The sequence below is a fragment of the Panthera uncia genome, assembly GCF_023721935.1.
Source record: "Panthera uncia isolate 11264 chromosome B2 unlocalized genomic scaffold, Puncia_PCG_1.0 HiC_scaffold_25, whole genome shotgun sequence".
In the NCBI taxonomy this organism is placed as follows: domain Eukaryota; kingdom Metazoa; phylum Chordata; class Mammalia; order Carnivora; family Felidae; genus Panthera; species Panthera uncia.
In genome coordinates, this window is record NW_026057581.1 from 2,768,915 (window position 1) to 2,782,746 (window position 13,832).

General features: G+C 51.1%; 1 protein-coding gene and 2 non-coding genes across 3 annotated transcripts in view; 1 reads left to right on the plus strand and 2 right to left on the minus strand.

Moving 5' to 3' along the window:
* Window positions 1–13,832, minus strand: part of LOC125939373 (uncharacterized) — a 561,003-nt gene that overhangs the window by 532,050 nt on the left and 15,121 nt on the right. The gene's annotated exons all lie outside the window — the stretch shown is intronic.
* On the plus strand, window positions 1,720–1,792 carry TRNAV-UAC (transfer RNA valine (anticodon UAC)). The gene has a single exon. It is a non-coding gene; the product is annotated as a tRNA-Val (tRNA).
* TRNAH-GUG (transfer RNA histidin (anticodon GUG)) lies at window positions 7,032–7,103 on the minus strand. The gene has a single exon. It is a non-coding gene; the product is annotated as a tRNA-His (tRNA).

Sequence of the window (13,832 nt, forward strand, 5' to 3'; positions counted from 1 at the left end):
GAGTCCCAAGCAGGCCCTGTGCTGTCAGCACATAGCCTGATGCAGGGCTGCTCGATCCCACATACCGTGAGATCACGGACCTGAGCCAAAATCAAGAGTGAGACGCTTAACCGACTGAGCCACCCAGGCGCCCGTGTAAAGAATATATCTTAATAAAACACTGTTTGAATGATATTTTATGAATTTCCCAGCAGATAACCTTGCAAAGATTTGGTTTTTGTTTATATTCTTGTAAGCCTGGGCCTAAGTGGCGTAGAACTCTGACGTCAATCGCAGGCTCCCTAAGCTGAAAACAAGTATTTTGGTTCCTGGAAGAAAAAGAGAGGAGGATCCCAGTTCTAAGTTGCTGTGACGGATGAGTGGGGAAGGTTCTGAACTTAAAGTCCGCGGGGGTCCAATCCTTGCTTGTGGCACACAATCTTGTCTTCTAATTGATCCTTTTCAATACGGACTGGAAACCCCTCTTATTAGTTCCGGAAAACCTATGCATTTCTGTTTTTGTTCTCAGGCTCTTTGCTTATTTTTCTCTCTCCTGTAATCCTGCACCTTAGGACAAGAGCTGGGGGCAAAAATCCTGCTAGGCAGCGTTTAATGGGGGCACGACTGGATCTTTGCATCGCGGTCTCCGCCCACCATGGATTTGGCATAACCGTCTCCAGTCCGTCAGCGTCTAAGTCTGCTGTAATTTGATTCTAAGCAGAAATGAAAACAGAAGAGCCTGGACAACACCAAGGAACACCCAGGATTACATGGCCCACACACAGCGTCCTCGGCCTCGTGGCCCTCACCGGTGACTTGACTTTCAAAAGGCTCCCAGCTCTTCACCGAGGCTCTGGAGAGTGGGGCCTGGAGTTTGCCTGAGACGGTCACAGCCGCATTGTGTCAGAGGAAGGGAGAGAGAGATAAAGAGAGAAAGATTGTGTAAGGGAGGTAAAATCTCTCTTCTAAGCTTTTAGGGTTTCTGCCCGGGCCTACATATTAAACTGATATAAAACAGGTTAATAGAAACACACATTTCATGAAGCAATTTTGACATGGCGGGGGGGGGGGGGGGCTCACACAAAGTCTCAAAGCAGTTAGAGCCCGGTGCTCACGTGCTAGGTTGCACGCACGTTGGGAAAGCCGGGCAAGAGAAGGGGTTTGGGCCTAGGGCAGTGAGCCGGGGCCAAGTGAGTAGCAGGTAAGGGTTGGTTTAACCGGGTTCGGTGCAGATTTCTCCTGGCCTGGTCTCGGTGATCAGAAGGGTCCTTCCCCCTGGGACAGGGAGGGCGCCTCTCACCTGGCTCCTTCACCCCCTGCTCTCAGGAAAAAGGCAAGCGAGAGAGTTCTTCCTTCCCCTCCTGTTTTTCCAGCGCCTTTAACTCAGAATAATCAATATGCCAGACATGCGTACTTGTGGGTCGCGGCTCGAAACCAGGCGCGTCTTGAACCAGCGGAGGAACCCGGAGTAGCCCCGGCGCCCCGAGGGGGCACCAGTCGAGAACGCTGCCGCCCCTAGTTTCTTCTCGCGTGTTCCCACGGGACTTGGCTCGAGGATGTTTCAAGCTGGGGCGCGAGCGGGACGCGCCGGGGGGCGCAGTCCGGGGCCGCGACTCCCTCGGCGCGGACGGGCTCGTTCTCTTTCCGGGGCGGTGCGGGGGGCACTAGAAACAGTTTTCCTTCGACGTGTTTGCTCGGAAACTTTTGTATGGAGAGACCTGCAGGCTTCTGCCGGCTTGCGGTTCCATAGTGTAGTGGTTATCACGTCTGCTTTACACGCAGAAGGTCCTGGGTTCGATCCCCAGTGGAACCAGCTCTGGCGGCGCTTCTTTTCCGCGCCCGGTCAGACGCAAACCGAGCGGGCTTGCCCTTCAGTTTTAGCGGCTTTTTTTTTTTTTTTTTTTTCTAAACTTTAGGCTTTGACAGCGCCGATGGAAAACCAGAACCGCAAACCTCTTGGGAGATACACCTTCATACATCGCTCAGCTGGAGGCGGGTGCAGCAGCGTCAGGGGCTCCCAGAAAAAGAGTCTCGTTTCCTGCCACGTCCAGCCGCCGTCAGAGGCAGAAAGGAACCCGCGTCCGTGAAGCCCGAGTTTTCTCCCCAAGACACCGAGCGCCCGATGTGCAGGGATTCCTAAAACCGCAAGCCTGAGCGAGGGATTCAGGTCAGCAGTGCGCAGCCTGGGCCTCCGGGCCGGGGCGACCCGCCTCCCGGCCGCGAGCGCCGGACGCGGTAGAGGGGGGCGGTTCTGCGCTGCAAACAAGGGACACCGACCTCCCGGGGCCTCCCGGACCGGCTCCAGTCCTCCTCCACCACAGGCACCCGGAGCTGCCAGTCCCCTTGCGAGTGCTCTGCTCTTAACTAGGCATGGAGAAGCCAGCGTTGTTACGTATTTGAAGACTATTTACAGAAAGGGAATAAAAGACGGGGGAGAAGAGCCGTGAGGATCAAGGCTACGATAGAACCATGCGGAGAACAAACGGATATGCCCAGAGAGGTGGGAGACCGCACTGAATGCCGAAACAGGCCTGTCGACACGGGGAAAGAGGCTTCTGTAAAAGAAAGAGGTATTAGCAGAAATGAAAAATCCACAAAGCGGAAAAATCCACAAAGCGGTATCCTGGAAGATCAAAAACACAGTGCTGAAGGAGAGAAAAAAAAAAAAAATAAATAGAGGGAAAGCCGAGGATGTGCAAAATTCAAGTAATATTACTTCTAGAAATAATAGGGAAAATGCAAGGAAGAGAACCCCCCCGAATCAGGCACATATCCCAGCCCTACGCAAAAAATTCTAGGTGGTCAGGGATCACTGAATATTCAGTACAAAGGATAAAAATAATCTGATACTTAACTACTGAGGAAACAGAAAAGAGCCTAAAATATTCCAGAGAGGGGGGGAAAAGAAAACACAAAGTGGACCCGTTGACAGACTCACTGACTTTTCAAGATTGAGGCCAGAAGCTAGAAGACAGTGAGGCAGCAGCTTCCAGTCTTCAAGACCAAATCCAGTCTAGATGCCACGTGAAACCCAATTATCCATCAAGTATGAGTGTGGGAGAAGTTTTCAAAAGTGCTTTGCCCTGTGAAATTTACCTTTACTCCTGCCTTCCCCAGGATCTAGGTAAAAATGAAAATGCAAGTCGAGAAACAGGGAGACTGGGGATACAGAAAGTTCCAGATGCAAATGTGAGGCAAGAGGGGGGTGGAAGGTCTGGGGAGGAATTCTTCCCGGAGGTGCAAAGCTGAGGGAAACTGGGATGTGGAGAGACACCCTCGAAAGAGATTTCAATAACTTGCGCGTGAATTTGGGGTTGAAATAAGACCTATAGAAAGCCGTGCAAGTAAAATTAAGGTCACTCATTCCTTGTGGGAGGAGCAATCGTGGTCTGTTAGGACGATTTCAAACTGGAAAGGAATATATAAGAATTGAAAAGGAATAAATAAGGAATCATCAGTTGCAGATAATATGATATTATCCATAGAGAAAAGAGAGGATCGAGGAACGTTTAAAGTCAATACCTGAGTTTGGCACGCTTGGTACTTACTGTGCGTAATTTTAATTCAGAAACATACAGAAAATAAGGCCTAAAAAATTATACCCAAGAATGAATCCGACAAATTGATAATGTTTACACAGGAAGAGTCATAAAATATTATGGAGCGATATCAAAAACTGCTTAAGTCACCACAGAGAAACACTGTATCAAGGGGAGAAAATGCTTTATAAGGGGAAAATACGAAGTCTCTTTAAAATTATATATATTAAATGAGAGTTCCGTCAGAACTCCAACAGATCCTAATACTTGGAAGAACCGGAGAGATTTAGCCAGCTCCGTCATTTTTTAAAATGTTTACTTATTTTGAGAGAGAGCACGGGGAGGGGCAAAGAGAGAGGGAGCGTGAGAATCCCAAGCAGGCTCTGCACGGTCAGCGCAGAGCCGGACGTGGGGCTCGATCTCACGAACTGGAAGATCTGAACCTAAGCCAAGAGTCGGCTGTTCAACCGCTCAACCGACCGAACCACCCAGGCACCCACGCCCGCTAAATCACTTTTAAAAAGAAGATAAAGAAGGTAGGACGGCTTCCTCTTGTAAATACTAGATGTACCGTAAAGGATAACAATATGCATGCATTTTCGCAGAGATCGAGAAGTAAGCCAGTGGAGCAGAATGGATGGCACAATATCGAGGCCAATAATGAAACCATCATATCCGACGTGGGCGGCAGGGCGGGTCCAGAGGGCATGTCCACTCTTCATTAAGTCTTCCTGACTCAATTACACGTGTTGGGGAAAAGTCCACACTTCAAAATGTACGTCGAAGTTCATGATAGGCGGATCAAAGGCTGAAATACGAAAAGCAAAGCGTTTAGGCATTTTAGCTACGGCGGTGGAGGAGGATGGCTAACAATTCTGCCTCGGCCAAGGGACTACCGAGAGCTGTGAGGCAGATCCCATGCGAATCGATGTCTCTCTGTCCCTTGAGCCCGCTCTTACCTGTTCTGTTCAGCTTAGGGCCTGCTGCTGTCCCTCTCGCCTTCCAGCCTCCGTCTGGGGCAGTCTGTCCTGCCCCGGGCCTCACACTTAGAGGAAAGACTGGTGGCCGGGCCTTGGGAGGCCCGCGCGGGTGAGGTTCGGGTCAAGTGTGGGGCGGCCTCTGATGTGTCCGGACGCGGGCCGGGAGCTCGTGCTCACTGCCCAGCTGGTCCCCAGGCGGGACCTGTATGCGCGCAGCTCTCTTGCCCCGGGTTCTTTGTGAGGCCTGGCTATTCCCTTGAGTCTAGCTAAAGCCTGCCTAGGGCCCTGGAGGAAAAGCCCTCCGCCTCTCCTCTTGAAAAGCTTTCCAATCTGAGCAGCCGTGTTAGCACGAAGGAGGCACTGGTGCGGCCTACGTAGACTCTAGAGTCGGCCTGCTGCCCTCTTGGGAGAAATGGCCCCTGCCCCGGGCGCTCCCTCTGATTTCCGCTCACAGGACAACAGAGCTTCTTGGACGTAAATCTTTCCTTTTCCCGATTCCCTGACTTGTGGCCACGCTTCCTCTGATCTGCCTCCCCCCTGACCTCGCTGCGTGCTTTCCCCGAACGTATATAACCTACTATGGCGAACGTCTTGGCCACGACCGGCTTTACCCGCGGCCTCGCCGAGATCTTGAAATAAACCTTAATCCTGAGGACGGACAAAGAGCTCTTCCTGCTTGCTCTTGGCTTCTCCCCATCAAAATGGCACGGCGCGGTGGTCAGGCCCCTTAAAAAGATGCTGACTTTGGCTCCAGTGTCCGCATCATCAGCACCGCGCGAAGCCCTCCCTCCGTGGAGGTCGCGACGCGCTTTCTTGATTTGCCAATAACGACAATGGCTCGTTGGGTCGCTTTGGGGTCTGTACCTCACCGAGCCAGTGCCACCACGCCCGTCACGCCCTTACATCTTCAGAACAGTTGTAGGAAGTGGTAATTCTCCTTCGCTTCCCTTGAGAGAGGAGGACGATGGGGCGCAGAGAAGTTTAAAAGCCGGATCGTGAGTGCCGTCGAGGAGGGCAGTTTCCTGTCTGCGGATGTGGCTGGCATGCTGTGTAGGCGGCTCCCAGACCGATATTCACGCCTACGTAAAAGGACTCCCTGGACGAGGCGGTTTTTATCACCCCCCGCCGCTCAGTTTAGACCGGATTTGCCACTGAGGTTCATTCAACGTTACACAATAGAGCCATGAGCAGAGCATCTAATATATCTAATATAAATCTAATATACATCTAATAGAAACACGCACATGGTACCAGGTAAACATACGGGACACGCCAAGCAAGCTCTGGGCCTTTTGAGCAAATCACAGAGCGTAGGTCTTCACCCCGCACTCGCCTGGTGCTACAAGAGAGTTCAGGGCCAGACCGAGGACACCAACCCTCCTGCTACTAAGAGGTGGCCTCTGGGCCACAGCGCATGACCTACTCCTCGGGCCACTAAGAGCTGGAGAACATGTGTTCTGGAGAACTCCCGGACCAAGCCGTTGGTCTCTGTTCTCAACCAGTCTCCTCGTTCACTGGTGGCGAAAGAATCGACAGGAGCTGGTCCTTCTGGGTCCATACGCACTTGACCCCTGTCCTCACCATGTAAAACACGCGCTTGATCCCCGTCCTTGCCCCTGTAAGACTGAGTGGAAGTAACACACGTAACAGAGAAAACTGAGTAGATGTGGTATGGGTGACCCTGGGTGACTGGTATGACTGCGGTCGGGCCACTGGGGCTGCCCGTGAGGTGACCCCGGCAGTACAAGAAGCCTCAGTCACAACGTGTCAGAAGCTTTGTGGGTGCGAGCGTCAGACCCTACGTCACCTAGACAGTTGGGGAAGGAACAGGGGCCACTGAAGCCTTAGGAAGGGAAAGCTTTTGGAAATCGGAGATCTTCATGCGGAAATTGCTCAAAGCTGCTCCAAAAATATGACAAAATAGACAGCAAATAGTATTTTTTTGAGCGTTCAAAATCCACAAGGCCCAGGAGAGAGGAGACGCCATTTGTGGGTTGTCGAGCTCCTGGGAGTTCTTGGGGGTCTGGGGGTCTCCTTCGAGACACCTCCACCTCAGCTCAGCTCTCTCTACACCCGCCTGACCTGTCCACCTGCCCCTTTCTAAATCATTCTGGAAACGGGAGAGGCTAGAGGTAGGGGTTATTCTTCTGAGCCGTATTCCCCCCCCTCCCCAATTTTCTCCAGATGATCAGAAGGTCACAGTTTTTCAGCCCTGGCCCAGCCACCATACTCAGCAGGCGTGATTCATAATCAGGCCTTTGTCCCTAGGGAAGACCGCCATCAGCAACCTGGGTCTGCGTTTGGACAGTCATTTCCTCCTGTTGAAAAGGAAAAGGTCTCTATGTGTATTTTTGTCACTTCAGTTTCTTCTTGGGACTTGCAGCCAGTGCCCACAGGGCCACGGGACTTGGGCATGGTTGGGGAGAACAGCACTAAAAAGAGACAGGGATGCCTGAGGTCGGGTTGGTGGTGAAGGACACGGGTCTCAGGCGTCCCCTGGTCGCGATGAAAAAAGGCGGGCACCACACACTCCTGCCGTGACTCGGATTCGAACCGAGGTTGCTGCGGCCACAACGCAGAGTACTAACCACTATACGATCACGGCGCGCCACCGCGGGCCGCCTGCTCCCGGCCGGGCCTTCCTCCTTTGTCAGCAACGCCTACCTGTGTCGTCGGGAGACACCTGCACTGGGCCGTCCGTCCTTTTTTTTTTTTGAATTGCTCACCCCGAGGACTGCTCCGCCCTCCCCGCTCGGATACTGTGCTCTTGGCGAGCAAACCGAAGGGGAGGAACATTAAGTTCCGCCACATGGACGTGGCCGACCCTGGCGGCCCCTCGCCGGGGGCGGGAACGCTCGCGAACGCACCACTCCCACGTCCCGGCTCACGCGGGTCTCTGCCCGAGTTTTACGACGCGTGGTCCTCTGCGCTCTGGCCGCAGGCTGGAGACATGCTGCCTCGGAGAGAGGCATCCTGGGGCCCCTTTGTGCCCCAACCGGCCGGAATCTGCGGGGCCCGGCGCGCAGTCCGGGTCCGGGGTCTCCGGAGCGCGCGGCTGGGTGCCGCCCGGTGCACCTGCCGGAGGTCGGGAGGGCCCGGCCGGCCTGGGCCCGCACCCCGCGCTGCCCGCAGGGGCTCCGGTCTCGTTCCGGCCTCTTCCTCCTGCCTCCCCGGCTGCCAGAACCGGGACCCGACTGCGCGCTGCGGGCGTGGACCGGAAGCCCCTCGGGACGGCCCTGCCCCCTGGCGGGCTGCCCTGCCCTCTGCCTGCTCTTCACCCGGTTGGATCCAGTAGCTTCAGTTCGTCCGGGAAGCTTTTCCTGACCTCCCCTCTCCTCGCGACACAGTCCTCCCAGTGCAGGTTATCCGTGGCGCACGGGGATGCTCCAAGAGACTCTTGCAAACCTCATGAAGAGTACTACACCCGGGGACTTAGAGTAAGGCCATGGCTTCTTCTAATGACAACGATTCTTTATGTAAAAGTAGCCTCTGACACCTACTGAGCCATTATAGTTACTGAATGCGTGACGTTGGGACACAAAGTAGATATGTGTCCACAGATATTCCCCAGGTGTTCTATGATCTACTGAATCATACAACTGGGTACTCACAGTAGCATCTTATTTGAAAGTGAAATTCTATAGATAAGACCAGAACTGAGATGGTCTGGGGTGTGTGTGTGATGCAGTCTGAACTCCTTTGATATCTGTTCCTACTGCCTGGCTACGCCTCTTTCAACCTCCTTCTATAAGGTCGTGGTGAACTCCTTAAGACCAGTTAACAGAGGATTGGCAATCATGGCCCGTTTCGATTGGCTTTGCAGAGCATTCTAGCACCAGTAGAATTGTATGGCTGTGCATTGTAAGTTACAACTCAGCCCAAGGGTAAGGGAGATCCTGTCAGCACAGCACTGGGTGTGCATCCAAATGTATTCGAGTCACCCCAAAGTGATTACCAGAGGGCTCCTCCCATGAAGGCTGTTAACCATCAGGTGGAAACGGTGACCTCTCTGTGGGCATCAGTTAACCTCTTTCCCCGGCCAAACAGCGAAGGCAAGATTCTCCCTGTACAGAGTTGGGCAGGTTCAAATCAAACGCTCACCAACACCCAGCTGAGTGGGCCACCATCACTGCTGACTGTCCTGCTTGCCAAGGGCAGAGGTCACTGCTGAGCGTCCTTACCGGGTCACTTTCGGGGCTCCATCAAGTGGCCACTAGTTAGCGATTTGATTATACCAGACCCTTCTTTCACGGAGGAAGCACTGATTTTTCCTTACAAGGTAGACACCTATCTGGGGCCTGAATTTGCTTTCCTTGTTTATATGTTTCAGCTCCTACCACCATCCACGGACCCACGGGATACCCTTCCCGTCATCATGGAACCCCAAACAGTGCCTCTAAGTCGGGCACATACTTTGAGGCAATGGCCTTGTACCCATGGTATTCACCGGTCATAACATGCACGCATCACCCAGAAGCTAGCGGCTTGATAGAACTGTGAAATGGCCTTCTGGAAGCTCATTATGCCACTAACTGAGATGAGGATCTTCAAGTTTTTGTCCTACAGGGTGTTCCTTCCAACCGCGCCTTAAAACAAGGGGCAACACAGAAAGCCATGCCCTCTGTATTCAGAATACACGGATCTGGGAATCAAGGCGTCAAGGTGAGAATGGCCCCTCTCATCATTACACCCGGTAATCCATTAGGAGAATTTTGTATCCCACCCCTGTGAACTTCAGCTCCGAGGGCTTGAAGGTCTTCATGCCCAACAGAGCAATGTGTCCGGGAGGGAGCATTGTCAGTTTTCAAATTAATTGATTAGTCAGTTTCAACAAATTTAAAGGCTGAGAAAGGCCTCTGCGCATTTTAGTCTCTCCGTGCCACTGAACCAATAGGCAGAGAAAAGAGTTCCTCTTCTCGCTGGGATGATTCATCCCAATTTCCAGGAAGTAATTGGGTGTCTGTTATCCAATGGGGGCGAAAAAGATACTACTGGAACCGAGAGAAGCTTCTAAGTATTGTTTGCCACCAGCCCTGGGCACTAAAAACATTGTGGCGGAACAATTTAAAAAAAAAAAAAAGACTCGCAAGGACATGGGTCCCACGGGAATAAAGGCGTAGATTTTACCCCCATGTGTGTAAGAATGCGGCTAAGGTGCTTGCAGAGGTCAGGGTGATAAGGAATGAGTTTTTAGAAGTGAGATGGCTAATTTAAGCCTCCTGATCAGAAGCAGGATCCCTAGTAGCTTTGTATTCTGTCAGCTGATTATTTCTCACGTTTTACCCCAACACCTTCTAAGAAGGTGGTAACATGTTAAATTTAAGGTGGGTCTCTGAACAAACTGAAATTATCCGGTGAGCAGGCTGCCAGTTCACCCTCCCATGTTGGAAATACAGAGTTTTCCTGTGGGAAAGGACAAGAGGAAGTGCCGGGGAACAAGGGGAAGGGCTGGGCCAGACAGTTGCTCTCCCCTCCTTCACCGGCAGGGAGGCTGACCTCTGAATCGACCAATTCAATCTTTGCCCTCCGGCTTCCGGGCTGGATTTGGCAGTTTAGACAGAGGAAGGAGCACCCTTTGTCTCCAGATTCCCTTTCCTCCCATTGCCCTCTGGGGCTGGGAGGGTGGGGGGTGGTGACGGCCTCCATGGATTAGCTTCTCTGTCCCTTGTGACTTCTTAACGACTTGCTCCCTGCTCTTCACGCGCCAATGAAACGATATCAAAGTATTCAGTCTGAGCGTCCTTTTTCTGGTGAAACACTAGCTGCCATACTGACCTCTTTCAGCTTACATGCTAGTGAAGTTTACAGACATTAAACACAAATACAAATAAGATATGTGTTTGTAAAATATGGTAATTGATAAGGAGTTTAAGAATCTGGTCTAGTAACAGCGAATGGCTGCAGAACGCGTAATGTGGATCAGGATTCGGGGAATACCTCACCGAGAGATGATTTTTTTTAATGAAAAATGACATAAAATAACAGTAGGATAATAGGAGGTTGGGGCGCCTGGGTGGCTCAGTCGGTTGAGTGTCCGACTTCGGCTCAGGTCATGATCTCGCAGTCCGTGGGTTCGAGCCCCGCGTTGGGCTCTGTGCTGACAGCTCGGAGCCTGGAGCCCGTTTCAGATTCTGTGTCTCCCTCTTTCTCTGACCCTCCCCTGTTCATGCTCTCTCTCTCTCTGTCTCAAAAATAAATAAATGTTAAAAAAAATTAAAAAAAAAATAGGAGGTTATGCAAAGAGTGACCGGATGGACAAGCACTCTGGGCCTTGAAAACAGCACATGTAAAGGTCCTGAGGCAGGAAGAGCCATCACCTATTTTAGAAGCAGTAAACAATCCCTTGTGATTAGAGTGTTATGAGAAAGAAATAAAGCAGAAAAGAAGTCGTGGATGTAGAGAAAGCCATGCATGGTGAACCCTTTGCTTTATGAGTGTGTGTCTGTTGTGTCTCTGTTCTCACCTCATGCTTTTCTTTGTATCCCGAAGGCTAGAAGACTATAGATTATATTTCTTGATTCCTTTGTCAGCAGGGTTCTGGGTAGTTTCCGCCAGTGGGAGGCAATGGGAGGGAAAGGAGAAGCCAGGAAGAAAGGAGAATCTAGTTGCTTCTGGCAATGGTGCTGGTTAGCTCTTGAGTAGGGAGGTTGAGGGGACAAGATCACTGTAACACCGCATTCCTTCCCCTGGGAAAGGGACGGAACAAGTCGAATACGATCTCTGTGCAAACTGATCTCCTGAAAGGACATTTTGGAAACTGACTAGAATGTTCAGAGAGGCTTCTGATTTATTTAGCGACAGTGCCAGGCCAAATCAGAAGGGCCCGTCCCTGACGGGGCTTTCTAATTCTGATCTGATAATTTTATTAATTCATAAATGTTTCAAGCAAGCAGAGTATGGGATGCAATGATTTCTCCACAAAGACACCAATTAGTTTCGCAATTCTACCATGAATATGATGTGGTTAGCTTTTGAGGGGTCAAACAATATTAATTTGCACAGGCAGTTTTGCCCTCAGAGTTCTTTTGGTATTTTCCTTTGTGTTATGCCAAGGGACATCTGGGATCTTAAACTTATATGCCGATGGCCAGTTGTGAGTGTAGGTATCAGTCATTCTTGTAAACGTCAGAACTCCTATCAGGTGCTGAAAATAGCACACATGGGGGGCGCCTGGGTGGCTCAGTCTACTGAGCATCTGATCAGCTTAGGTCATGATCTCACGGTTCATGAGTTCAAGCCCCACATCAGGTTATGAGCTAATAGTGCAGAGCCTGCTTTGGATTCTGTCTCTCTCTCTGTGCCCCTCCCCTGCTCGTGGGCGCTCTCTCTCTCTCTCTCTCTCAAAAATAAATTAACATTAAAAAAATTAACAGCACACATAGGGTTTAGATTCCCCGATAAGTGAAGCAACGTCAACAAAGTCAGCCTGGTATAGAGTTATATTCTTTTGTCCTTAGTCAAGCATCCCCATTATCCATAACCACGTAGATCTCTGAGATTTTGTCATTATTAATTGTCTGAATCATGTAGTTACTTTGGGGGATAAATATTAGATATTTTGCTTTGATATTAAACATTAGATCTGACCTTACAATTGTTCCCTATACCCCATGTGTTACAACAACTCCATCTAGTAATAGGTGAGATGAAGGAGTAAAGAATAGAACGAGGAAAAGAATGTATTAACTGTGATCCTCGTTTTCAGGAAACGACTACTGTAAACATGACTTGAATAATGAAATCTAGTTTTATTCTTCCTCATTTAAAAAAATATATTTATGAAGCTTGTTTATTTATTTTGAGAGAGAGCGGGCGCGAGCCCAAGCAGGGGAGGGGCAGAGAGAAGGAGAGACAGAATCCCAAGCAGGCTCCGCGCTGTTGGTGCAGGACTTGAACCCATGGACTGTGGGATCACGACCCTCTGGGCCAAGATCAAGAGTCGGACGCTTAACCAATTGCGCCTCCCAGGCGCCCCTCATTTGGCGTTTGTTAATGCAAATCTGACCATCTACACGCTACTCCTCTCCTAAAATCTTTCAACATGTCCCTTCGAACCTTCTCAACCAAGGTTTGCACACTTTAGACCAAAGTACAGAAGACCAGGTAGTTACGAGAAGGGCAGTTACGTACGGGTTCTGTGTTGAGGTAGATAATATCTTGATTTACAGAGTTATCTTTTACCCATTGAGAATCTGATTGAATCACACTGTACTTTCTTGGCTTACGCTGTGGGAGCCTACACCATAGGCTGGCGGCTTAAATAACAATGTCAGAGCAGGCATTTAGTTCAGCTCTCACAGGAAGCCCACAGGAAGCCCGGAGGCCAGCACGGAGGAGGCCGTGCCCAGCTGTGGGGAAGGACAGAGGCCTGTCCGGGCCGTACTCCTGAGAAGCCCCATCCCACCAGACGGGCCCACGATGGCGGCGCCATGACAGGAAGCCCCTGGGCAAGTGAAGAGGAAAAAGTGGGAAACCAGCGTGTCTGTCCTTGAATTCCTTCTGACGAGACCAGGAACCTTCCGGGACTCCTTTGGGTCTGGCTTGAGTCGAGGCCCCAGAGCCCAGGGTCTCCCCAGTTTCCCCAGCAATACATTTATTTGTCGCAGTTCTGGAGTCTAGGAACCACAAGATCAAGGTGCCGGTACCATCAGTGTCGGCTGAGGGCTGGCTTCCTGGCTGGTAGAGGCCATCCTCTCACTGTGTGCTCATGTGATGTCTCTGTGGGCTGCGGGGAGGCAGGTGTCCTAGTCTCTCGCTTTTTTTTTTTTTTTTAACGTTTATTTTTGAGACAGAGAGAGACAGAGCATGAACAGGGGAGGAGCAGAAAGAGAGGGAGACACAGAATCTGAAACAGGCTCCAGGCTCTGAGCCATCAGCACAGAGCCCGATGCAGGGCTCGAACTCATGGACCGTGAGATCACGACCTGAGCCGAAGTCGGACGCTCAACTGACCAAGCCACCCAGGTGCCCAGGTGCCCCTCTCTCACTCTTATAAGAGCACTAATCCCATCCTGGGGATTCTACCCTCATGACCTCATGGGAAACCAGTCACCTCCCAAAGGTCCCACCTCCTAGTACCATCCCATTGGAGTTTAGGGTTTTAGCCCAAGAACTAGGGGGTGAGGGTGAGATACAAACACTCAGCCCATAGCTTTTCTTTTCTGGGTTGGAATTAGAACAATACCCACCTCATCTGTAGCCCAGAGTGGTCTGTATGGAATCTCCCTTCCATGTGCTCTTGAAAGGCTCCCTCTCCTCCCCTTTGGGCCTCAGCTGTTCATTCTGAAGCGTCCACATCATGGTGTAAGGCTGGATTATTTCCCAGTACCGGGAG